Source organism: Taudactylus pleione, unplaced genomic scaffold (genome assembly GCF_031769625.1).
Source record: "Taudactylus pleione unplaced genomic scaffold, aTauple2 ptg000124l, whole genome shotgun sequence".
NCBI lineage: Eukaryota > Metazoa > Chordata > Amphibia > Anura > Myobatrachidae > Taudactylus > Taudactylus pleione.
The window spans coordinates 2,091,634-2,116,982 of NW_028284526.1; the positions used below are offsets into that span (position 1 = coordinate 2,091,634).

Consider the following 25,349-nt stretch of genomic DNA (forward strand, 5'->3'; position numbering starts at 1 on the left):
TATATACTCTGCTCACACACACAGCTATACAGTCTGCTCACACACACAGCTATACAGTCTGCTCACACACAGATATATACTCTGCTCACACACACAGCTATACAGTCTGCTCACACACAGATATATACTCTGCTCACACACATAGCTATACAGTCTGCTCACACACAGATATATACTCTGCTCACACACACAGCTATACAGTCTGCTCACACACACACAGCTATACAGTCTGCTCACACACACAGCTATACAGTCTGCTCACACACACAGCTATACAGTCTGCTCACACACAGATATATCCTCTGCTCACACACACAGCTATACAGTCTGCTCACACACAGATATATACTCTGCTCACACACACAGCTATACAGTCTGCTCACACACACACAGCTATACAGTCTGCTCACACACACATAGCTATACAGTCTGCTCACACACAGCTATACAGTCTGCTCACACACATAGCTATACAGTCTGCTCGCACAGCTATAGTCTGCTCACACACAGCTGTGTGTGTGTGAGCAGACTGTATAGCTATGTGCATGTGTGTATTCCAAAGAGCACACAATTCTGTGAATTAGCAGCTCCACCATTTTGTGAGTGACAGCAATCTCACTCTGTGAGAGTGCTGAATCTGCAGTTAACCACATGGTGTCATGGCATACCATGGGCCAAATGTAATAGGGTGTCTGTTTTGTTAAATTTCGAGTTTGGTGCTAAACTCACAATTTTTCACAACTCTCCAATGTAATAGGGTGTCTGTTCACTAAAACTCGAATTTTTCAGTTACTAAAACTCTCCATTCTCAAACTCGCATCCAGATGTTTTCACATTGAAAACAATCAACTCGCCCAATGAAATAGAGTGTCTGTTTCAGACTCGCAAAAAAAAGATTACCAAAAGTCCCCAAATAATAGACCTGCTTCAGGCTAGCGAGTACATCCTGAGCAGGTCAGATTAACACAGAAACATGCACATATCCATGAGATATGTACATGTTTCTGTGTGTACTTATGTTAAATGTTTTTAAATTAAAAAAAATTACGTGCACCCCCTCCCCAAAAGCATAACCAGCCCCGGTCTTTATAAAGCCTGTTCTGGTTCTAAAAATACAGGGGCCAAAATGCGTAGGGGGCCCCTGTATATTAAGAACCAGCACAGGGCTTTGTTGAGCTGGTCCTGGTTCTGGAAAATCAGGGACAAAATGAGTAGGGGTCCCCTGAAAATTCCAGAACCAGCACCGAACTCTTTCTAGCGGGGGGGATAATGCCACAGCCAGGGAAAACCTTTCACTGGTTTCCCCGGCCAAAGCATTATCCCTGACCGCTAGTCAGTCCAGGCCGGGGATCCCTGGGGAGTTGGGTACCCCCGCAATAAAGGGGTACCCCTCTCCAGGGTACCCCAGGCCTAGACTGATAGCCCGGTGCTAACCCCGGCACCCTATGCCCATGGGTGCCGGGTTGATAGTGTTAGTGTAAAGTGTAAAAATTAATTTTCCATATTGTCTTTATTTGTAGAACCACAAGTACCAGCAAGCCTCCCCTGCATGCTGGTATTTGGAGAACCACAAATACCAGCATGCGGGGCATTACGGGCCCGCTGGCACTTGTAGTTCCACAACTACAGAAATACGTAAATAAACAAACATACACCATGAAAGTAAAATTTTAATAAAACATACATGCACACTCACACTCACACTCACACATACTCACCTAGTGTAATCCAAAGGGGTGTACCTGAAAAAAAAATCCATACTCACCTCTCCTATGCATCGATCATGTCCACTGGCAATCCAGGGGTTAAAATAAAAAAACGCCAAAAAACCTGATCCATGCCGGACTGAGCAAAGGTATGTGTATACACATACCTTTGCTCTGCGTAAATGACCGGGGCACACGTGTGCCCCGTTAGTGAAGGGGCCGCCAGCCAATCAGGGAGCATCTCCGTCGGAGCAGCTCCCTGATTAGCTGAATGCGGCCAGCCTGTGTGTCCCATAGACTTCTATGGTGAGAATTCACCATTGAAGTCTATGCAGGGAGCCGCTACATCGTAACCGCAAGATTAATTGAGGTTAGTCTTGTGGTTACATCAATGATACAATGTCGCGACATTGCATCATTGATGTAACCACAAGATTAACCTCAATTAATCTTGCGGTTACGATGTAGCGGTTCCCACCATGGACTTCTATGGGGATTTCTCACCATAGAAGTCTATGGGACACACTGGCATTTTGGCCCCTGTATTTTTAGAATAAGAACAGACTTTATAAAGTCCGGGGCTGGTTATGCTTTTGGGGAGGGGGTGCACGTTTTTTTTTTTTAATCACACACAGAAGCCATCATGGATCTCACCGATCTGTGATGGCTTCTCTAAAACTCGCACCTTTTAATGCTACTCGCATTAAAAGGTGTCCTAAACTCGCCTAAACTCGCAAATGCAGTAGCCTCGAGCTGAAAAGTTTGCAGGCTATTGAATTTGCGAGTTTCAGTACAAACTCGCACTTTTTAAAAGTGCAAGAAAGTGCGAGATTGTACTGTTACTAAAACAGACTACCTATTACATTTGGCACCATATCTGTATTACGCAAGGAACACAGAAACTCCAAAAAGAAATGAAATTACGATCATTAAGGCTGATGCCTTAATGATCGTAATTTCATTGCTTTTTGGAGTTTGAGAGGAAGAAATTCAATAGGTTTTGAAAATTTTTAGATCATGTCTAAGCAGCCTTAATGGGACATGTGAAACCGTAAGGTTTTTATGCATATGGAATTTCATAGCTTTTTTATAATATATTAACCATCAGGGTTTGGAGGAGCAAACAGGGCCACCTACAGGGGAGAAAAACAACTAAAAACACTAGCATGGTTGGAGGAGGGGACAGCACACAGGAGGTGTTTTGGGGGTGCAGTGCATAGGTGCATCAGCAGATGACAGATGGGCTCACTAGCACTGGGCATGGTCCTAAGAAATCAATAATACACAGATGCATGGATGTATCAGTTAGATCCATCCATGCATCTGTTAAAAATTGAATGTGTGATGTGTGAACACCCCCAAAGCAAAACCAGCCCCGGGCTTTTCATTGCCGGTCCTGGTTGTGAAAATACAGGGGACAAAAAGCATAGTGGGTGACGCCATGGATAGGGTGACATCCAGTGGGTGTCAGGGAGAGGCAGTGGGTGATGCCATGGATAGGGTGGCATGCAGTGGGTGTCAGGGAGGGGCAGTGGGTGACGCCATGGATACGGTGACATGCAGTGGGTGACAGGGAGAGGCAGTGGGTGAAGCCAGAGATAGGGTGCCAGGAGAGGCAGTGGGTGATGCCATGGATAGGGTGACATGCAGTGGGTGTCAGGAGAGGCAGTGGGTGATGCCATGGATAGGGTGACATGCATTGGGTGTCAGGAGAGGCAGTGGGTGACGCCATGGATAGGGTGACATGCAGTGGGTGTCAGGGAGAGGCAGTGGGTGATGCCAGAGATAGGGGGCCAGGAGAGGCAGTGGGTGATGCCTTGGATAGGGTGACATGCAGTGGGTGTCAGTAGAGGCAGTGGGTGATGCCATGGATAGGGTGACATGCAGTGGGTGTCAGGGAGAGGCAGTGGGTGATGCCATGGATAGGGTGGCATGCAGTGGGTGTCAGGGAGAGGCAGTGGGTGACGCCTTGGATAGGGTGACATGCAGTGGGTGCCAGGAGAGGCAGTTGGTGATGTCATGGATAGGGTGACATGCAGTGATTGTCAGGGAGAGGCAGTGGGTGATGCCATGGATAGGGTGACATGCAGTGGGTGTCAGGAGAGGCAGCGGGTGATGCCATGGATAGGGTGGCATGCAGTGGGTGTCAGGGAGAGGCAGTGGGTGACACCATGGATAGGGTGACATGCAGTGGGTGTCAGGAGAGGCAGCGGGTGATGCCATGGATAGGGTGACATGCAGTGGGTGTCAGGGAGAGGCAGTGGGTGATGCCATGGATAGGGTGGCATGCAGTGGTTGTCAGGGAGAGGCAGTGGGTGACGCCTTGGATAGGGTGACATGCAGTGGGTGCCAGGAGAGGCAGTTGGTGATGTCATGGATAGGGTGACATGCAGTGATTGTCAGGGAGAGGCAGTGAGTGATGCCATGGATAGGGTGACATGCAGTGGGTGTCAGGAGAGGGAGTGGGTAATGCCATGGATAGGGTGGCATGCAGTGGGTGTCAGGGAGAGGCAGTGGGTGACACCATGGATAGGGTTACATGCAGTAGGTGTCAGGGAGAGGCAGTGGGTGATGCTAGGGAATGAGTGACTGTGAAATCAGAAAGTGATGCTAGGGGGTGGCAGTGGATATCCTAGAGGATGATGGGGAGAGGCAGTGGGTGACAGGAAAGGGTGACGGGAAAGGCAGTAAGTGATGGGGAGGTGCAAGGGGGAAACCCCATGGATAGGGTGACATGCAGTGGGTGTCAGGGAGAGGCAGTGGGTGACGCCATTTATAGGGTGACATGCAGTGGGTGTCAGGAGAAGCAGTGGGTGATGCCATGGATAGGGTGACATGAAGTGGGTGTCAGGGAGAGGCAGTGGGTGATGCCATGGATAGGGTGACAAGCAGTGTGTGTCAGGGAGAGGCAGTGGGTGATGCCATGGATAGGCTGACATGCAGTGGGTGGCAGGAGAGGCAGTGGGTGATGCCATGGATAGGGTAACATGCAGTGGGAGTCAGGGAGAGGCAGTGGGTGATGCCATGGATAGGGTGGCATGCAGTGGGTGTCAGGGAGAGGCAGTGGGTGACGCCATGGATAGGCTGACATGCAGTGGGTGTCAGGAGAGGCAGTGGGTGACGCCATGGATAGGGAGACATGCAGTGGGTGTCAGGGAGAGGCAGTGGGTGATGACATGGATAGGGTGGCATGCAGTGGGTGTCAGGGAGAGGCAGTGGGTGATGCGATAAATAGGGTGGCATGCAGTGGGTGACAGGGAGAGGCAGTTGGTGATGCCATGGATAGGGTGTCAGGAGAGGCAGTGGGTGATGCCATGGATAGGGTGGCATGCAGTGGGAGTCAGGGAGAGGCAGTGGGTGATGCCATGGAAAGGGTGACATGCAGTGGGTGACAGGGAGAGGCAGTGGGTGATGCCAGGGATAGGGTGTCAGGAGAGGCAGTGGGTGACGCCATGGATAGGGTGACATGCAGTGGGTGTCAGGAGAGGCATTGGGTGATGCCATGGATAGGGTGACATGCAGTGATTGTCAGGGAGAGGCAGTGGGTGATGCCATGGATAGGGTGACATTCAGTGGGTGTCAGGGAGAGACAGTGGGTGACGCCATTGATAGGGTGACATGCAGTGGGTGTCAGGAGAGGCAGTGGGTGACGCCATGGATAGGGTGACATTCAGTGGGTGTCAGGGAGATTCATTGGGTGACGCCATGGATAGGGTGACATGCAGTGGGTGCCAGGAAAGGCAGTGGGTGATGCTAGTGAATAAGTGACTGTGAAATCAGAAAATGACACTAAGGGGTGGAAGTGGGTGATGCCATGGATAGGGTGACATGCAGTGGGTGCCAGTAGAGGGAGTGGGTGATGCCATGGATAGGGTGACATGCAGTGATTGTCAGAGAGAGGCAGTGGGTGATGCCATGGATTGGGAGACATGCAGTGGGTGCCAGGAGAGGGAGTGGGTGATGCCATGGATAGGGTGGCATGCAGTGATTGTCAGGGAGAAGCAGTGGGTGATGCCATGGAAAGGGTGGCATGCAGTGGGTGTCAGGGAGAGGCAGTGGGTGACGCCATGGATGGGGTGACATGCAGTGGGTGCCAGGAGAGGCAGTGGGTGATGCCATGGATAGGGTGACATGCAGTGATTGACAGGAAGAGGCAGTGGGTGACGCCATGGAGAGGGTGACATGCAGTGGGTGTCAGGGAGAGGCAGGGGGTGATGCCATGGATAGGGTGGCATGCAGTGGGTGTCAGGGAGAGGCAGTGGGTGACGCCATGGATAGGGTGTCATGCAGTGGGTGCCAGGAGAGGCAGTGGGTGACGCCATGGATAGGGTGACATGCAGTGATTGTCAGGGAGAGGCAGTGGGTGATGCCATGGATAGGATGACATGCAGTGGGTGTCAGGGAGAGGCAGTGGGTGAAGCCATGGATAGGGTGACATACAGTGGGTGTCAGGAGAGGCAGTGGGTGACGCCATGGATAGGGTGACATGCAGTGTGTGACAGGGAGAGGCAGTTGGTGATGCCAGGGATATGGTGTCAGGAGAGGCAGTGGGTGATGCCCTAGATAGGGTGACATGCAGTGGGTGCCAGGAGAGGGAGTGGGTGATGCCATGGATAGGGTGACATGCAGTGATTGTCAGGGAGAGGCAGTGGGTGATGCCATGGATAGGGTGACATGCAGTGGTTGTCAGGGAGAGGCAGTGGGTGACGTCATGGATAGGGTGACATGCAGTGAGTGTCAGGGAGAGGCAGTGGGTGATGCCATGGATAGGGTGGCATGCAGTGGGTGTCAGGGAGAGGCAGTGGGTGACGCCATGGATAGGGTGACATGCAGTGGGTGCCAGGAGAGGCAGTGGGTGATGCCATGGATAGGGTGACATGCAGTGGGTGACAGGGAGAGGCAGTGGGTGATGACAGGGATAGGGTGTCAGGAGAGGCAGTGGGTGACGCAATGGATAGGGTGGCATGCAGTGGGTGTCAGGGAGAGGCAGTGGGTGACGCCATGGATAGGGTGGCATGCAGTGGGTGTCAGGGAGAGGCAGTGGGTGATGCTTTGGATAGGGTGACATGCAATGTGTATCAGGAGAGGCAGTGGGTGATGCCATTGATAGAGTTACATGCAGTGATTGTCAGGGAGACACAGTGGGTGATACCATTGATAGGGTGGCATGCAGTGGGTGTCAGGGAGACGCAGTGGGTGACGCCATGGATAGGTTGACATGCAGTGGGTGCCAGGAGAGACAGTGGGTGATGCCATGTATAGGGTGTCAGTAGACGCAGTTGGTGATGCCATGGATAGGGTGGCATGCAGTGGGTGTCAGGGAGAGGCAGTGGGTGATGCCATGGATAGGGTGACATGCAGTGGGTTTTAGTAGAGGCAGTGGGTGATGCCATGGATAGGGTGACATGCAGTGGTTGTCAGGGAGAGGCAGTGGGTGACGCCATGGATAGGGTGACATGCAGTGAGTGTCAGGGAGAGGCAGTGGGTGATGCCATGGATAGGGTGGCATGCAGTGGGTGTCAGGGAGAGGCAGTGGGTGACGCCATGGATAGGGTGACATGCAGTGGGTGCCAGGAGAGGCAGTGGGTGATGCCATGGATAGGGTGACATCAACTGATTGTCAGGGAGAGGCACTTGGTGATGCCATGGATAGGGTGACATGCAGTGGGTGACAGGGAGAGGCAGTGGGTGATGCCAGGGGTAGGGTGTCAGGAGAGGCAGTGGGTGATGCCATGGATAGGGTGACATGCAGTGGGTGTCAGGGAGAGGCAGTGGGTGATGCCATGGATAGGGTGACATGCATTGGGTGTCAGGAGAGGCAGTGGGTGACGCCATGGATATTGTTATATGCAGTGGGTGCCAGGAGAGGCAGTGGGTGATGCCATGGATAGGGTGACATGCAGTGGGTCACAGGAAGAGGCAGTGGGTGATGCCAGGGATAGGGTGTCAGGAGAGGCAGTGGGTGATGCCATGGATAGGGTGACATGCAGTGGGTGTCAGGGAGAGGCAGTGGGTGATGCCATGGATAGGGTGGCATGCAGTGGGTGTCAGGGAGAGGCAGTGGGTGATGCCAGGGGTAGGGTGTCAGGAGAGGCAGTGGGTGATGCCATGGATAGGGTGACATGCAGTGGGTGTCAGGGAGAGGCAGTGGGTGATGCCATGGATAGGGTGACATGCAGTGGGTGTCAGGAGAGGCAGTGGGTGACGCCATGGATATTGTTATATGCAGTGGGTGCCAGGAGAGGCAGTGGGTGATGCCATGGATAGGGTGACATGCAGTGGGTCACAGGAAGAGGCAGTGGGTGATGCCAGGGATAGGGTGTCAGGAGAGGCAGTGGGTGATGCCATGGATAGGGTGACATGCAGTGGGTGTCAGGGAGAGGCAGTGGGTGATGCCATGGATATGGTGGCATGCAGTGGGTGTCAGGGAGAGGCAGTGGGTGACGCCTTGGATAGGGTGACATGCAGTGGGTGCCAGGAGAGGCAGTTGGTGATTTCATGGATAGGGTGACATGCAGTGATTGTCAGGGAGAGGCAGTGGGTGATGCCATGGATAGGGTGGCATGCAGTGGGTGTCAGGGAGAGGCAGTGGGTGACGCCATGGATAGGGTGGCATGCAGTGGGTGACAGGGAGAGGCAGTGGGTGATGCCAGGGATAGGGTGGCATGCAGTGGGTGACAGGGAGAGGCAGTGGGTGATGCCATGGATAGGGTGGCATGCAGTGGTTGTCAGGAGAGGCAGTGGGTGACGCCATGGATAGGGTGACATGCAGTGGTTGTCAGGGAGAGGCAGTGGGTGACGCCATGGATAGGGTGACATGCAGTGAGTGTCAGGGAGAGGCAGTGGCTGATGCCATGGATAGGGTGGCATGCAGTGGGTGTCAGGGAGAGGCAGTGGGTGATGCCATGGATAGGGTGACATGCAGTGGGTGCCAGGAGAGGCAGTGGGTGATGCCATGGAAAGGGTGACATCAACTGATTGTCAGGGAGAGGCAGTTGGTGATGCCATGGATAGGGTGACATGCAGTGGGTGACAGGGAGAGGCAGTGGGTGATGCCAGGGGTAGGGTGTCAGGAGAGGCAGTGGGTGATGCCATGGATAGGGTGACATGCAGTGGGTGTCAGGGAGAGGCAGTGGGTGATGCCATGGATAGGGTGACATGCAGTGGGTGTGAGGAGAGGCAGTGGGTGACGCCATGGATATTGTTATATGCAGTGGGTGCAAGGAGAGGCAGTGGGTGATGCCATGGATAGGGTGACATGCAGTGGGTCACAGGAAGAGGCAGTGGGTGATGCCAGGGATAGGGTGTCAGGAGAGGCAGTGGGTGATGCCATGGATAGGGTGACATGCAGTGGGTGTCAGGGAGAGGCAGTGGGTGATGCCATGGATAGGGTGGCATGCAGTGGGTGTCAGGGAGAGGCAGTGGGTGATGCCAGGGGTAGGGTGTCAGGAGAGGCAGTGGGTGATGCCATGGATAGGGTGACATGCAGTGGGTGTCAGGGAGAGGCAGTGGGTGATGCCATGGATAGGGTGACATGCAGTGGGTGTCAGGAGAGGCAGTGGGTGACGCCATGGATATTGTTATATGCAGTGGGTGCCAGGAGAGGCAGTGGGTGATGCAATGGATAGGGTGACATGCAGTGGGTCACAGGAAGAGGCAGTGGGTGATGCCAGGGATAGGGTGTCAGGAGAGGCAGTGGGTGATGCCATGGATAGGGTGACATGCAGTGGGTGTCAGGGAGAGGCAGTGGGTGATGCCATGGATAGGGTGGCATGCAGTGGGTGTCAGGGAGAGGCAGTGGGTGACGCCTTGGATAGGGTGACATGCAGTGGGTGCCAGGAGAGGCAGTTGGTGATTTCATGGATAGGGTGACATGCAGTGATTGTCAGGGAGAGGCAGTGGGTGATGCCATGGATAGGGTGGCATGCAGTGGGTGTCAGGGAGAGGCAGTGGGTGACGCCATGGATAGGGTGGCATGCAGTGGGTGACAGGGAGAGGCAGTGGGTGATGCCAGGGATAGGGTGGCATGCAGTGGGTGACAGGGAGAGGCAGTGGGTGATGCCATGGATAGGGTGGCATGCAGTGGTTGTCAGGAGAGGCAGTGGGTGATGCCATGGATAGGGTGACATGCAATGTATGTCAGGAGAGGCAGTGGGTGATACCATGGATAGGGATACATGCAGTGATTGTCAGGGAGAGGCAGTGGGTGATGCCATTGATAGGGTGGCATGCAGTGGGTGTCAGGGAGACGCAGTGGGTGACGCCATGGATAGGTTGACATGCAGTGGGTGCCAGGAGAGGCAGTGAGTGATGCCATGTATAGGGTGTCAGTAGACGCAGTGGGTGATGCCATGGATAGGGTGGCATGCAGTGGGTATCAGGGAGAGGCAGTGGGTGACGCCATGGATAGGGTGACATGCAGTGAGTGTCAGGGAGAGGCAGTGGGTGATGCTAGGGAATGATTGACTGTGAAATCAGAAAGTGACGCTAGGGTGTGGCAGTGGATATCCTAGAGGATGACGGTGAGAGGCAGTGGGTGACAGGAAAGGGTGACGGGAAAGGCAGTAAGTGATGGGGAGGTGAAAGGGAGTAACAGAGGGTGATGGGGAGAGTGTAATGCCTTGTAGAGGGCAGAGAGTGACAGGAGAGTGATGGGGATATAGTGACACAGGGGTGATTCAGTGGGTGACCTCATGGATAGGGTGACATGCAGCTGGTGACAGGGAGAGGCAGTTGGTGATGCCAGGGATAGGGTGTCAGGAGAGGCAGTGGGTGAAGCCATGGATAGGGTGACTTGCAGTGATTGTCAGGGAGAGGCAGTGGGTGATGCCATGGATAGGGTGGCATGCAGTGGGTGTCAGGGAGAGGCAGTGGGTGATGCCATGGATAGGGTGACATGCAGTGGGTGTCAGGAGAGGCAGTGGGTGAAGCCATAGATAGGGTGACATGCAGTGGGTGCCAGTAGAGGCAGTGGGTGATGCCATGGATAGGGTGACATGCAGTGTGTGACAGGGAGAGGCAGTGGGTGATGCCAGGGATAGGTTGTCAGAAGAGACAGTGGGTGATGCCATGGATAGGGTGACATGCAGTGGGTGTCAGGGAGAGGCAGTGGGTGATGCCATGGATAGGGTGGTATGCAGTGGGTGTCAGGGAGAGGCAGTAGGTGATGCCTTGGATAGGGTGACATGCAGTGGGTGCCAGGAGAGGCAGTTGGTGATGCCATGGATAGGGTGACATGCAGTGATTGTCAGGGAGAGGGAGTGGGTGATGCCATGGATAGGGTGGCATGCAGTGGGTGTCAGGGAGAGGTAGTGGGTGACTCCATGGATAGGGTGACATGCAGTGGGTGACAGGGAGAGGCAGAGGGTGATACCAGGGATAGGGTGTCAGGAGAGGAAGTGGGTGATGCCATGGATAGGGTGGCATGCATTAGGTGACAGGGAGAGGCAGTGGGTGATGCCATGGATAGGGTGGCATGCAGTGGGTGTCAGGGAGAGGCAGTGGGTGATGCCATGGATAGGGTGGCATGCAGTGGGTGACAGGGAGAGGCAGTGGGTGATGCCAGGGATAGGGCGGCAAGCAGTGGGTGACAGGGAGAGGCAGTGGGTGATGCCATGGATAGGGTGGCATGCAGTGGTTGTCAGGAGAGGCAGTGGGTGACGCCATGCAGAGGGTGACATGCAGTGGGTGTCAGGGAGAGGCAGTGGGTGATTCCATGGATAGGGTGGCATGCAGTGGGTGTCAGGGAGAGGCAGTGGGTGATGCTTTGGATAGGGTGACATGCAATGTGTATCAGGAGAGGCAGTGGGTGATGCCATTGATAGAGTTACATGCAGTGATTGTCAGGGAGACACAGTGGGTGATACCATTGATAGGGTGGCATGCAGTGGGTGTCAGGGAGACGCAGTGGGTGACGCCATGGATAGGTTGAAATGCAGTGGGTGCCAGGAGAGACAGTGGGTGATGCCATGTATAGGGTGTCAGTAGACGCAGTTGGTGATGCCATGGATAGGGTGGCATGCAGTGGGTGTCAGGGAGAGGCAGTGGGTGATGCCATGGATAGGGTGACATGCAGTGGGTTTTAGTAGAGGCAGTGGGTGACGCCATGGATAGGGTGACATGCAGTGGTTGTCAGGGAGAGGCAGTGGGTGACGCCATGGATAGGGTGACATGCAGTGAGTGTCAGGGAGAGGCAGTGGGTGATGCTAGGGAATGAGTGTCTATGAAATCAGAAAGTGACGCTAGGGGGTGGCAGTGGATATCCTAGAGGATGATGGGGAGAGGCAGTGGGTGACTGGAAAGGGTGACGGGAAAGGCAGTAAGTGATGGGGAGGTGCAAGGGAGTAACAGAGGGTGATGGGGAGAGTGTAGTACCTTGTAGGGGGCAGAGAGTGACAGGAGAGTGATGGGGATATAGTGACACAGGGATGATTCAGTGGGTGACCTCATGGATAGGGTGACATGCAGTGGGTGACAGGGAGAGGCAGTTGGTGATGCCAGGGATAGGGTGTCAGGAGAGGCAGTGGGTGATGCCATGGATAGGGTGACTTGTAGTGATTGTCAGGGAGATGCAGTGGGTGATGCCATGGATAGGGTGACATGCAGCGGGTGTCAGGAGAGGCATTTGGTGATGCCATAGATAGGGTGACATGCAGTGTGTGACAGGGAGAGGCAGTGGGTGATGCCAGGGATAGGGTGTCAGGAGAGGCACTAGGGTGATGCCATGGATAAGGTGACATGCAGTGGGTGTCAGGGAGAGGCTGTGGGTGATGCCATGGATAGGGTGGCATGCAGTGGGTGTCAGGGAGAAGCAGTGGGTGATGCCTTGGATAGGGTGACATGCAGTGGGTGCCAGGAGAGGCAGTTGGTGATGCCATGGATAGGGTGACATGCAGTGATTGTCAGGGAGAGGGAGTGGGTGATGCCATGGATAGGGTGGCATGCAGTGGGTGTCAGGGAGAGGCAGTGGGTGATGCCATGGATAGGGTGACATGCAGTGGGTGACAGGGAGAGGCAGTGGGTGATGCCAGGGATAGGGTGTCAGGAGAGGAAGAGGGTGATGCCATGGATAGGGTGGCATGCATTAGGTGACAGTGAGAGGCAGTGGGTGATGTCGTGGATAGGGTGGCATGCAGTGGGTGTCAGGAGAGGCAGTTGGTGATGCCATGTATAGGGTGACATGCAGTGGGTGTCAGGAGAGGCAGTGGGTGATGCCATGGATAGGGTGGCATACAGTGGGTGTCATGGAGAGGCAGTGGATGATGCCATTGATAGGGTGACATGCAGTGATTGTCAGGGAGAGGCAGTGGGTGATGCCATGGATAGGGTGGTATGCAGTGGGTGTCTGGGAGAGGCAGTGGTTGATGCCATGGATAGGGTGACATGCAGTGGGTGTCAGGAGAGGCAGTGGGTGACGCCATGGATAGGGTGACATGCAGTGGCTGTCAGGGAGAGGCAGTGGGTGACGCCATGGATAGGGTGGCATGCAGTGTGTGTCAGGGAGAGGCAGTGGGTGATGCTATGGTTAGGGTGGCATGCAGTGGGTGTCAGAGAGAAGCAGTGGGTGACGCCATGGATAGGGTGACATGCAGTGGGTGCCAGCAGAGGCAGTGGGTGATGCCTTGGATAGGGTGACATGCAGTGATTGTCAGGGAGAGGCAGTGGGTGACGCCATGGATAGGGTGGCATGCAGTGGGTGTCAGGGAGAGGCAGTGGGTGATGCCATGGATAGGGTGTCAGGAGAAGCAGTTTGTGATGCTAGGGATAGGGTGTCAGAAGAGGTAGTTGGTGATGCCAGGGAATGAGTAACGGGGAAAACAAAGTGATGCTAGGGGGTGGCAGTAGGTATCGTAGAGGATGATGGGGAGAGGCAGTGGGCAACAGAAAAGGGTGATGGGGAAATACAGTAAGTGACGAGGAGAGGGTGATGCCATGGATAGGGTGACATGCAGTGATTGTCAGGGAGAGGCAGTGGGTGATGCCATGGATAGGGTGGCATGCAATGGGTGTCCGGGAGAGGCAGTGGGTGACGCCATGGATAGCGTGACATGCAGTGGGTGACAGGGAGAGGAAGTGGGTGTCAGGAGAGGAAGTGGGTGACGCCATGGATAGGGTGACATGCAGTGGATGACAGAGAGAGACAGTGGGTGATGCCATGGATAGGGTGGCATGCAGTGGGTGTCAGGGAGAGGCAGTGGGTGACGCCATGGATAGGGTGACATGCAGTGGCTGTCAGGAGAGGCAGTGGGTGACGCCATGGATAGGGTGACATGCAGTGGATGACAGAGAGAGACAGTGGGTGATGCCATGGATAGGGTGGCATGCAGTGGGTGTCAGGGAGAGGCAGTGGGTGACGCCATGGATAGGGTGACATGCAGTGGGTGTCAGGAGAGGCAGTGGGTGACGCCATGGATAGGGTGACATGCAGTTGGTGTCAGGGAGAGGCAGTGGGTGATGCCATGGATATGGTGACATGCAGTGGGTGTCAGGAGAGGCAGTGGGTGATGCCATGGATAGGGTGACATGCAGTGGGTGTCAGGAGAGTAAGTGGGTGATGCCATGGATAGGGTGACCTGCAGTGGGTGTCAGGTAGAGGCAGTGGGTGATGCTATGGAATGAGTGACTGTGAAATCAGAAAGTGACGCTACGGGGTGGCAGTGGATATCCTAGAGGATGACGGGGAGAGGCAGTGGGTGACAGGAGAGGGTGACGGGAAAGGCAGTAAGTGATGGGGAGGTGCAAGGAAGAAGCAGTGGGTGACAGGGGGAGGGTGATGTCTTGTAGAGGTCAGAGGGTGATGGGGAGTGGGTGCCAAGGAGAGGCAGTGGGTGAAGCCAGGGATAGGGTGACAGGGAGTGGGTGACAAGGAGAGGCAGTGAGTGAAGCCAGGGATACGGTTTCAGGGAGAGGCAGTGGGTGATGCCAGGGAATGAGTAATGGAGGAGTCAGTAGATAATGCAAGGCGGTGGCAGTGGGTGACAGGACATATGGGTGACAGGTAGAGGCAGTGGTTGACAGGAAAGGGAATTGGGGAGAGGCAGTAAGTGATGGGGAGTGGGTGACGGGAAGAGGCAGTGGGTGATATGGAGAAACAAAGGGTGATGCCTTGTAGAGGGCAGTGGGTGACAGGAAAGAGGGTGATGGGGAAATAGTGACACAGGGGAGAGGCAGAGGGTAATGCCAGGGATAGGGTGTCAGGGAGAGGCAGTTGGTGATGCCAGGGATAGGGTGTCAGGAGAAGCAGTTTGTGATGCCAGGGATAGGGTGTCAGGAGAGGTAGTTGGTGATGCCAGGGAATGAGTAACGGGGAAAACAAAGTGACGCTAGGGGGTGGCATTAGGTGTCGTAGAGGATGACGGGGAGAGGCATTGGCAACAGAAAAGGGTGATGGGGAAATACAGTAAGTGACGAGGAGAGGGTGATGGGGAGATAGTAATGAACGGGAGAGGCAGAGGGTGACAGGGAAAGGGTGAGGCCTTGTAGAGGGCAGAGAGTGACAGGAGAGAGGGTGATGGGGATATAGCGACACAGGGAAGAGGCAGAGGGTAATGGGGAGAGGGTTATAGCGAGAGCCAGTGGGTGATGCCATAGTGAGGGTAACCATTAGAGGCAGTGGGTGACATCGTAGATAGTAGGTTGATGCCAGGGTTTGTACAGTAAGTGACGAGGAGAGGGTGATGCCATGGATAGGGTGACATGCAGTGATTGTCAGGGAGAGGCAGTGGGTGATGCCATGGATAGGGTGGCATGCAATGGGTGTCCGGGAGAGGCAGTGGGTGACGCCATGGATAGGGTGACAAGCAGTGGGTGACAGGGAGAGGAAGTGGGTGTCAGGAGAGGAAGTGGGTGATGCCATGGATAGGGTGACATGCATTGGATGACAGAGAGAGACAGTGGGTGATGCCATGGATAGGGTGGCATGCAGTGGGTGTCAGGGAGAGGCAGTGGGTGACGCCATGGGTAGGGTGCAGTGGCTGTCAGGAGAGGCAGTGGGTGACGCCATGGATAGGGTGACATGCAGTGGATGACAGAGAGAGACAGTGGGTGATGCCATGGATAGGGTGGCATGCAGTGGGTGTCAGGGAGAGGCAGTGGGTGACGCCATGGATAGGGTGACATGCAGTGGGTGTCAGGAGAGGCAGTGGGTGACGCCATGGATAGGGTGACATGCAGTTGGTGTCAGGGAGAGGCAGTGGGTGATGCCATGGATATGGTGACATGCAGTGGGTGTCAGGAGAGGCAGTGGGTGACGCCATGGATAGGGTGACATGCAGTGGGTGTCAGGAGAGTAAGTGGGTGATGCCATGGATAGGGTGACCTGCAGTGGATGTCAGGTAGAGGCAGTGGGTGATGCTATGGAATGAGTGACTGTGAAATCAGAAAGTGACGCTACGGGGTGGCAGTGGATATCCTAGAGGATGACGGGGAGAGGCAGTGGGTGACAGGAGAGGGTGACGGGAAAGGCAGTAAGTGATGGGGAGGTGCAAGGAAGAAGCAGTGGGTGACAGGGGGAGGGTGATGTCTTGTAGAGGTCAGAGGGTGATGGGGAGTGGGTGCCAAGGAGAGGCAGTGGGTGAAGCCAGGGATAGGGTGACAGGGAGTGGGTGACAAGGAGAGGCAGTGAGTGAAGCCAGGGATACGGTTTCAGGGAGAGGCAGTGGGTGATGCCAGGGAATGAGTAATGGAGGAGTCAGTAGATAATGCAAGGCGGTGGCAGTGGGTGACAGGACATATGGGTGACAGGTAGAGGCAGTGGTTGACAGGAAAGGGAAATGGGGAGAGGCAGTAAGTGATGGGGAGTGGGTGACGGGAAGAGGCAGTGGGTGATATGGAGAAACAAAGGGTGATGCCTTGTAGAGGGCAGTGGGTGACAGGAAAGAGGGTGATGGGGAAATAGTGACACAGGGGAGAGGCAGAGGGTAATGCCAGGGATAGGGTGTCAGGGAGAGGCAGTTGGTGATGCCAGGGATAGGGTGTCAGGAGAAGCAGTTTGTGATGCCAGGGATAGGGTGTCAGGAGAGGTAGTTGGTGATGCCAGGGAATGAGTAACGGGGAAAACAAAGTGACGCTAGGGGGTGGCATTAGGTGTCATAGAGGATGACGGGGAGAGGCATTGGCAACAGAAAAGGGTGATGGGGAAATACAGTAAGTGACGAGGAGAGGGTGATGGGGAGATAGTAATGAACGGGAGAGGCAGAGGGTGACAGGGAAAGGGTGAGGCCTTGTAGAGGGCAGAGAGTGACAGGAGAGAGGGTGATGGGGATATAGCGACACAGGGAAGAGGCAGAGGGTAATGGGGAGAGGGTTATAGCGAGAGCCAGTGGGTGATGCCAGAGTGAGGGTAACCATTAGAGGCAGTGGGTGACATCGTAGATAGTAGGTTGATGCCAGGGTTTGGGTGTCAGGGAGAGGCAGTGGGTGATGCTAGGGAATGAGTGATGGGGAAATCAGAAAGTGACACTAGGTGGTGGCAGTGGGTGACGTGAAGGATGACAGGGAGAGGCAGTGGGTGATAGGGAGAAGCAGAGGATGACCCCTTATAGAGGGCAGAGGGTGACAGGAGAGAGATCGTGGTGATAAATAGAATTGCCTATAGTACACGTGCTGGGGTTTTGGAATTGTAGAGCGAGAAGACAGCAATGAGCTGAAACACAAAGATGTCATCTGTGGAATTGTTTTTCCATATCTTTTGTTTTGCAGCTCATTGAACTCTCTGTCCAATTCCAAAACCCCGGCACATGTACTACTGTATGTGCAATTCTAATGTATGTGACAAAGGCACAGTGTGTGAATGTGAAATACAAATACACCTGACCTTACCTATATGATGGTTTCTCTGCGATGGGGAACCTCTGAAGTAATTGATCCTCCCAGGGCAGACAGTGTCTTCAGTCGGTATTCACTATTCATGTAGGAAATCGCATTGTCCGGAAGATGCCTGTTTGTGTAGGAATATAACTAATGTCATTATCATACAACAGAGGTTTAATCAAACTCGTGCCACATGTCCCCTCCAGCCTCCTGCCTGGGTCCCATCTATCCCTGTGTCTCTCCAGCTTCCTGCCCTGTGTCTCCACCAGCCTCCTACTCGCTGTGTCACCTTCAGATCCCTGTGCCATTCCAGCTTCCTGCTCTGTCTCCTCCAGTCTCCTCCCTGTGTCACCTCCAGATCCCTCCAATATTTCAGCTTTGCACCGTGTCACGTCCTACCCCATGTACCCTTCAGCCATATGTGTTTCTCCAGCCCTGTGTCGCCTCCTGCTCCCCGTGTCATCTCCAGCCTCCTGCCCCATGTCCCATCTACCCTCCTGCATCTCTCCTGACCTCTGCCCTGTGTTGCCTCCAGCTCTGTTTCACCTTCAGCTTGGTTTGTCATTCAAGCCTACTACTCTGTATAAATACATAGTACAGATCCCCTCCCACCCTTACTAAATACAATGCACAGACCCCCCCCTCCACCCTTACTGAATACAATGCACAGAAGACCCCCCCCCTCCCACACTTACTAAATGCAATGCACAGAAGACCCCCCTCCACCCTTACTAAGTACAATGCACACCACCCCTCAACCCTTACTTAAAACAATGCACAGACCCCCCATCCACCCTTACTTAATACAATGCACAGACCTCCCCTCAACCCTTACTAAATACAATGCACAGACCCCCCTCCACCCTTACTAAATACAATGCACAGACCACCCCTCCACCCTTGCTAAATACAATGCACAGACCCCCCCTCCACCCTTACAAAATACAATGCACAGACCCCCCTCCACCCTTACTAAATACAATGCACAGACCCCCCCTCCACACTTACTAAATACAACGCACAGACCGCCCCTCCACCCTTACTGTATACAACGCACAGACCCCCCCACCACCCTTACTAAATACAATACAAAGACCTCCCCTCCACCCTTACTAAATACAATGCACAGAGCCCCCTCCACCCTCACTAAATACAATGCACAGACCCCCCTCCACCCTTATTAAATACAAAGCAAATACCCCCCCTCCACCCTTTCTAAATACAATGCACAGAGGGCCAGATTCAGACCCGCTCGCGAGTGCTGAGCGCTCGCAAGCGGGTCGATGTTGCCCAAGTCCGCATACACACGACGGAGGCTGCTCCGTCATGCGCATGCGCGAGACCCGGCGAGCGACAGGGAAGCCGTCGCTCCGGGTCTCGCACCAAAGGGGGCGTGCTGTCGATGGTGATTGACAGCACGCCCACTTTGGCGGGCGTGCTGGGGTCGTGGTTGCCCAGACGGAGGCGTTCCCATGGGAACGCCTACCGTCTGGGTCCGGCCCCACTGACATCACTAGTGATGTCAATGGGAGTGTTTTGGGCTCTGATAGAGCCAAAAGCACTCCGGGCTTGCGGCAGACGAGACCCTACCACAAGGGTCTCGTCACAAGCCCGATGATCGCGATGGTCTTGACCCTTAATAAATACAAAGCACAGACCCCCCCTCCACCCTTACTAAATACAATGCACAGACCCCCCCTCCACCCTTACTAAATACAAAGCACAGACCCCTCCTCCACCCTTACTAAATACAATGCAAAGACCTTCCCTCCACCCTTGCTAAATACAATGCAAAGACCTCCCCTCCACCCTTACTAAATACAATGCACAGACCCCCCTCCACCCTTACTAAATATAAAGCACAGATCCCTCCTCCACCCTTAATAAATACAAAGCAAAGACCCCCCTCCACCCTTACTAAATACAAAGCACAGATCCCTCCTCCACCCTTACTAAATACAATGCACAGACCCCCCCTCCACCCTTAATAAATACAAAGCAAAGACCCCCCTCCACCCTTACTAAATACAAAGCACAGATCCCTCCTCCACCCTTACTAAATACAATGCAAAGACCTCCCCTCCACCCTTACTAAATACAATGCACAGACCCCCCTCCACCCTTACTAAATACAATGCACAGACCCCCCTCCACCCTTACTAAATACAAAGCACAGACCCCTCCTCCACCCTTACTAAATACAAAGCAAAGACCCCCCCTCCACACTTAGTTAATACAAAGCAAAGACCCCCCCTCCACCTTTACTAAATACAAAGCAAAGACCCCCCTCCACCCTTAGTAAATACAATGCACAGAACCCCCCTCAACCCTTACTAAATACAATGCACAGACCCCCCCTCCACCCTAACTAAATACAAAGCACAGACCCCTCCTCCACCCTTACTAAATACAAAGCAAAGACCCCCACTCCACACTTAGTTAATACAAAGCAAAGACCCCCCTCCACCCTTAATAAATACAATGCACAGACCCCCCTCCACCCTTACTAAATACAATGCACAGACCCCCCTCCACCCTTACTAAATACAATGCACAGAGCCACCTCCACCCTTACTAAATACAATGCACAGACCCCCCTCCACCATTACTAAATACAATGCACATACCCCCCTCCACCTTTACTAAATATAAAGCAAAGACCCCCCTCCACCCTTAATAAATACAATGCACAGAACCCCCCTCAACCCTTACTAAATACAATGCACAGACCCCCCCTCCACCCTTAATAAATACAATGCACAGACTCCCCTCCACCCTTACTAAATACAATGCACAGAACCCCCCCTCCACCCTAGCTAAATACAATGCACAGAGCCCCCCTCCACCCTTACTAAATACAATGCACAGAACCCCCTCTCCACGCTTACTTAATACAATGCACAGACCCCCTCTCACCCTTACTAAATACAAAGCAAAGACCCCCCTCCACCCTTACTAAATACAAAGCAAAGACCCCCTTCACCCTTACTAAATACAAAGCAAATAGCCCCCCGCCACCCTTACTAAATACAAAGCAAAGACCCCCCTCCACCCTTACTAAATACAATGCACAGACCTCGCCTCCTCCCTTACTAAATACAATGCACAGATCCTTTACCCCACCCCAATCTTTTTCTGCAGTAGCTACACTTAACAGCCATGGAGACTAACCTTAAAGCTTAAGCATTTCTTTCAGGGTCCAGGACAGGCAGCTGCCGAACTCTCCCAGTCCCCAGTGTGTACCATAGTCAGGAGACTATGGGCTCTATTTACTACAATCCGCATTTGTAATGCAGATTGTAGTGTGATAATATCGACTGAATTTGCATTGCATTCGCATTGCGAATTCAGGCAATATCACAGGGATTTACTACTAATCCCTTGCAGGGACAGAGCTTGAGATATAGCTCTGCCCCTGTGAATTCCCTCCGCACACTAGTCACGGTATTTTCACAAAAAATACCGAGACAAAGTGCCCGCACATGCGCCGACCAGCTGCCGCTGCTACCCCCCGGTGCTAAGCCCCACCCCCATTGTTAAGCTCCACCCCACCCCCCTCCCTAAATAGCACTTAGCTGCAGTCATCGGTGCTCCGGTAATGTCTTCCATGCCTCCGGTCAGCTGATACCCCATACTGCACTATGACCCGATCACCTGATGACCGGGCTGCAGTGCACCATGGGAGACCAGCTGACCGGAGGGAGAACATCACAGGAGTCAGGTAAGTACATTTTTTTTTTTTTTTTTAGCAGTGATCAGTGTGTGGTGTGTTTAGCAGAGATCAGCTTGTGGTCAGTTTAGACCACACAGCTGATCACTGGGACCAGCTCCGGGCTCTGCTCGCCCCGTTAGGTGGCATTATTATCACAGGGCTTTCACTGGTATTTTTTTTACAATTTATTTTTAGTAACTTTGGTCGGATCACATTTCCCATTACAATGATGGGAAATGTGATCTGCTTTCTAAAAATAAGTGATACTTAGGGGTTGGAGTAGAATTATACGAATTCTACTCCAATTGCCCTGTAATAAGTATAGGTGATACTAAAATAATGTGAAAAGGGTGTGACAACACAAAACAGCCTTTTTCACTTTATTTTAGTAAAAATAATGTTAATAAATAGAGCCCTTAGCCACGGCATCGCCTCCTGCTCCAGCACTAGCATGCAGCTCCTCTATTCGGCTCTTCTTCTTCACACTTCACTGGGCAAAGCAGGGACACAGCGCACGTAGAATATAACGTCATCACGTCACAGGTTGAAACTTCCTATCTATATAAAGGGGTATTCGTGATGTAATAGTTTAAAATCTGTAACTTTATCAATTACCTGAACCCCAAAAGCATGTACCCTGGCACAATAGCTACCTAATAAAACAAACCCCAAGTCTAAATTCGCCCCCTACCCTGAGTTATGCCTTCCCAAAAAAATCCCCCCATAGAGAACAGCAGAAAAGTGGTCCTAATTGAGAATGTCAGAAAAAAGTGACAGTTGGAATTTTAGATCACTCCCAAATCCTCACTTGTTATGTTTATGTCCTGAAATTTGGCATGCAGCACCGAGCGACAGTTCTACCAGCCCATGCCAAATTTCAGCTCCGCACCTCCAAAAGCTTTTGAGGTGTAGCCCCTTAAACACACTGCCACCCCCTCCAAAATTCTCTATGGAAATTTTTTTTTTTTTAGATGCAGCCTTAATATAAGGGCACGATTGTGCCCTTATTATATATATATATATATATATATATACAGCATGGAAGCGTGGACGGAACTCAGGGACAAATACCAAAGAAGAATACAGCAAACTGCGCTGGTATAGTCAACGTTTCAGAGCTCAGCGGCTCTTTTATCAAGACAAATACATACCAATATCCGACACCCTCGTGCTGTAAACGCGCTGACCCGTCTGAGTCCCGATGACGTCATAGGCGTAATCAGCGCCGGCGGTCGGTGACTCATAGGGGGCGTGGAAGTGACGTGTACCTTCACCATGGCAACAAAGGGAAGCTGAGGACACATAACATATGATCAAATACCAAAAAGGGCAGGCTGTTCTAAACAAAAATTCTACACAAAATAACAAAGTTACAGGAGATATCTAAATAAATGCAATCACTGTAATAATAAGATACAGCACAGAGTGATAAATGCACCTATATTAATGTCATACGTAGACGGGGTCTCAAAGAAGAATAAATAATAAACTGCAGGTATACAAAGATCAGATGCTGGAAGGCTAGTGAGATGCAACAGCCAACGAGTAACCTGATGTACTGTACTGTACCGCGGCTATACCCCCTAAAGGATTAGAGTATAATGGCATATATAAGCAAGCCAAGAAAGCAAAAAACAGAAACTAAATAAAAACTAGAGAAAGCAACCTAAAGATAACGTTTCATTAAGGTCCCAAGGTTGCACCATTTGCAGTGTGTGAATCCAAAAGGCTTCCTTCTGTAACAACATACGGTCTCTATCACCTCCCCTGGGATTCTGGGGAACCCAGTCAATCATTTTATATCTAATAGTGGAGACATTGTGATGGAAGTCTCTGAACTGTTTGGCCACGGGTTGATCCGATCCTCTGCCCTCAATGGCTGACCTGATGTTAGAGCGATGCAGGGCCATCCGTTCTTTAAGTTGTCTCGAGGTTTTACCCACATAAAGTAGGCCACATGGGCATCTGACGATGTATACAACATATCGACTAGAACAAGTCAATGGATACTTAATGCGGAATTTTTTCCCGGATCTGGGATGGCAAAAAGTATCACCTGTTTCTAAAAAACTACAGGTAGTACACCCAATGCATTTGTAATTGCCTGCTGGACGAGTCAAAAAATGCGTGAGAGCTACATTGGTGTATTGGCTCACGTCGTTATGTACGACAATATCTTTAATGTTTCTACCCCTTTTATATGAGGTAAGAATAGATGAACCTTGTAGCGCTGGGAGTTTAGGGTCGCTCGCAATGATCGGCCAGATGTTTCTGGCCCTACGCATTAAGGGTCCACTCGCCGTAGTGAACTGTTGAGTCCACACCACTTTATTGTGATTATTAATGGGATCTCTAGATTTGAGGGCCTGTAACCTAGATAAGGTCAGCACTTTATCTTTGGCTTTTTTCAAAATCTTGTAGTGGTATCCCCTCTTTAAGAATTTGCGTGACATTTTGTCGATATGACTGATCGCATCCGTACGATCACTGCAGATTCTCAAGATTCTCAAAAATTGGGAATAAGGGAGTCCCCATTTGAGAGCTGGAGGATGGTGACTACCAGCTTGTAGAGTAGTGTTACGGTCAGTTGGTTTGAAAAACATAGTGGTATTCAATTCATGTCCTTCATTCTGATTAATGGTAACATCCAGAAAATGAATGGAGTTATAGTCATATTCAAATGTGAATTTAATAGGGTGTTGTTTATTGTTGAGCTCTGTCATTAACTGAATAAACAGTTGTGTAGGACCTGACCACAGCAAGAAGATAGCGTCTATATATCTAGAATACCCACTGATATATTTGGCGATGTTGGGATCCCCAAAGAAGAATTCATCTTCAATGCCAAACATGTAGATATTGGCAAAACTAGGTGCCACACACGATCCCATGGCGCAGCCTGTGCGTTGGATGTAGGTCTTCTTATCAAATAAGAAATAGTTCCTTTTCAATGTTAACTCCAACAATTTAATGAAAAAATTAGGGTCAGGTCCTGTATATAGCGGGTGATTACGGATGAAATTATTCGTGGCCTGTATCCCTTCCTCATGCGGGATACTGGTGTACAGGCTACATACGTCGATGGTACATAAAAGATGACGGGCAGGTAAGGGAGACAGATCTTGTAATCTCAGGATAAAAGCAGTAGTGTCTTTAAGAAAAGATGGTTTGGAATTCAGAAGCGGCTGTAAATAAAAGTCCAAGTATTGCGAGATACCATAATATATAGAATCTCTGGCCGCAATAATCGGTCTACCAGGAGGCTGAAAAGCATCTTTGTGAAGTTTAGGAATAGTGTACAGGACTGGAATTTTGGGAGTATCCTGTTTCAAGGCATCAGAGATGTTCGCAGTGATAGTAAAATTTAACACTGCTTGTTCCAATATATATATATATATGGTGCCCTTGCTACGTGACCACAATTTACATAAAAAAAATCATACAAACTCGGCACTCACTTTTCAAACTGTAAATACAGGGAATATCCTTTTGTAGTGCTGCTACGGGATAGCGACCACAATGAATTACCTTACTTACCTTACTATCACAGTTATACTGCGTGCATAATCGCAATTGCGATCCATAGTGAATCAGGCTCACTATCATTACACCGGAAACTGGTATATGGATTGCACATGCTAGTTAATTTTTCAGAATTGACTGAATTAAGATTTTACTGTATAATATCTTATGAGAAGCAAATTTCATATTGTACTAAAAGTATAGCTTAACCCAAAATATCATATAAGAGGTGCCTATTATTATTATATTTTATATCAGTTCTATATGCTCACATGCTCTTTACTGGTGGAAACCGCGATGCTCTCTCGGAAATTTGTTTTTTATTAAGCCTTAATGAAAGGAAAAATGAAGAGGACACAGCAAAATAATAATAATAATAATAATAATATAAATAATAATAATAATAATAATAATAATAATAATAGCTCCAGTAGGGGTTGTGTCTCTGTCTTTGGTACTAGAGTATTATTTATTAGAGGTAGACCAAGGAGATGTGGGACAGATATCCAGCATCATGAACAGTGAGTATTTGTAATACCTTTGCACATCTTTCAGCAGCTTGGACGGGTTCTTGCTAGGTGGACCATTGGTTCTGAGAC

General features: G+C 51.6%; 1 pseudogene; it reads left to right on the top strand.

The window, feature by feature from the left end:
- The window catches only part of LOC148523961 (olfactory receptor 6N1-like), a 32,277-nt pseudogene that overhangs the window by 5,788 nt on the left and 1,140 nt on the right, over positions 1-25,349 (top strand).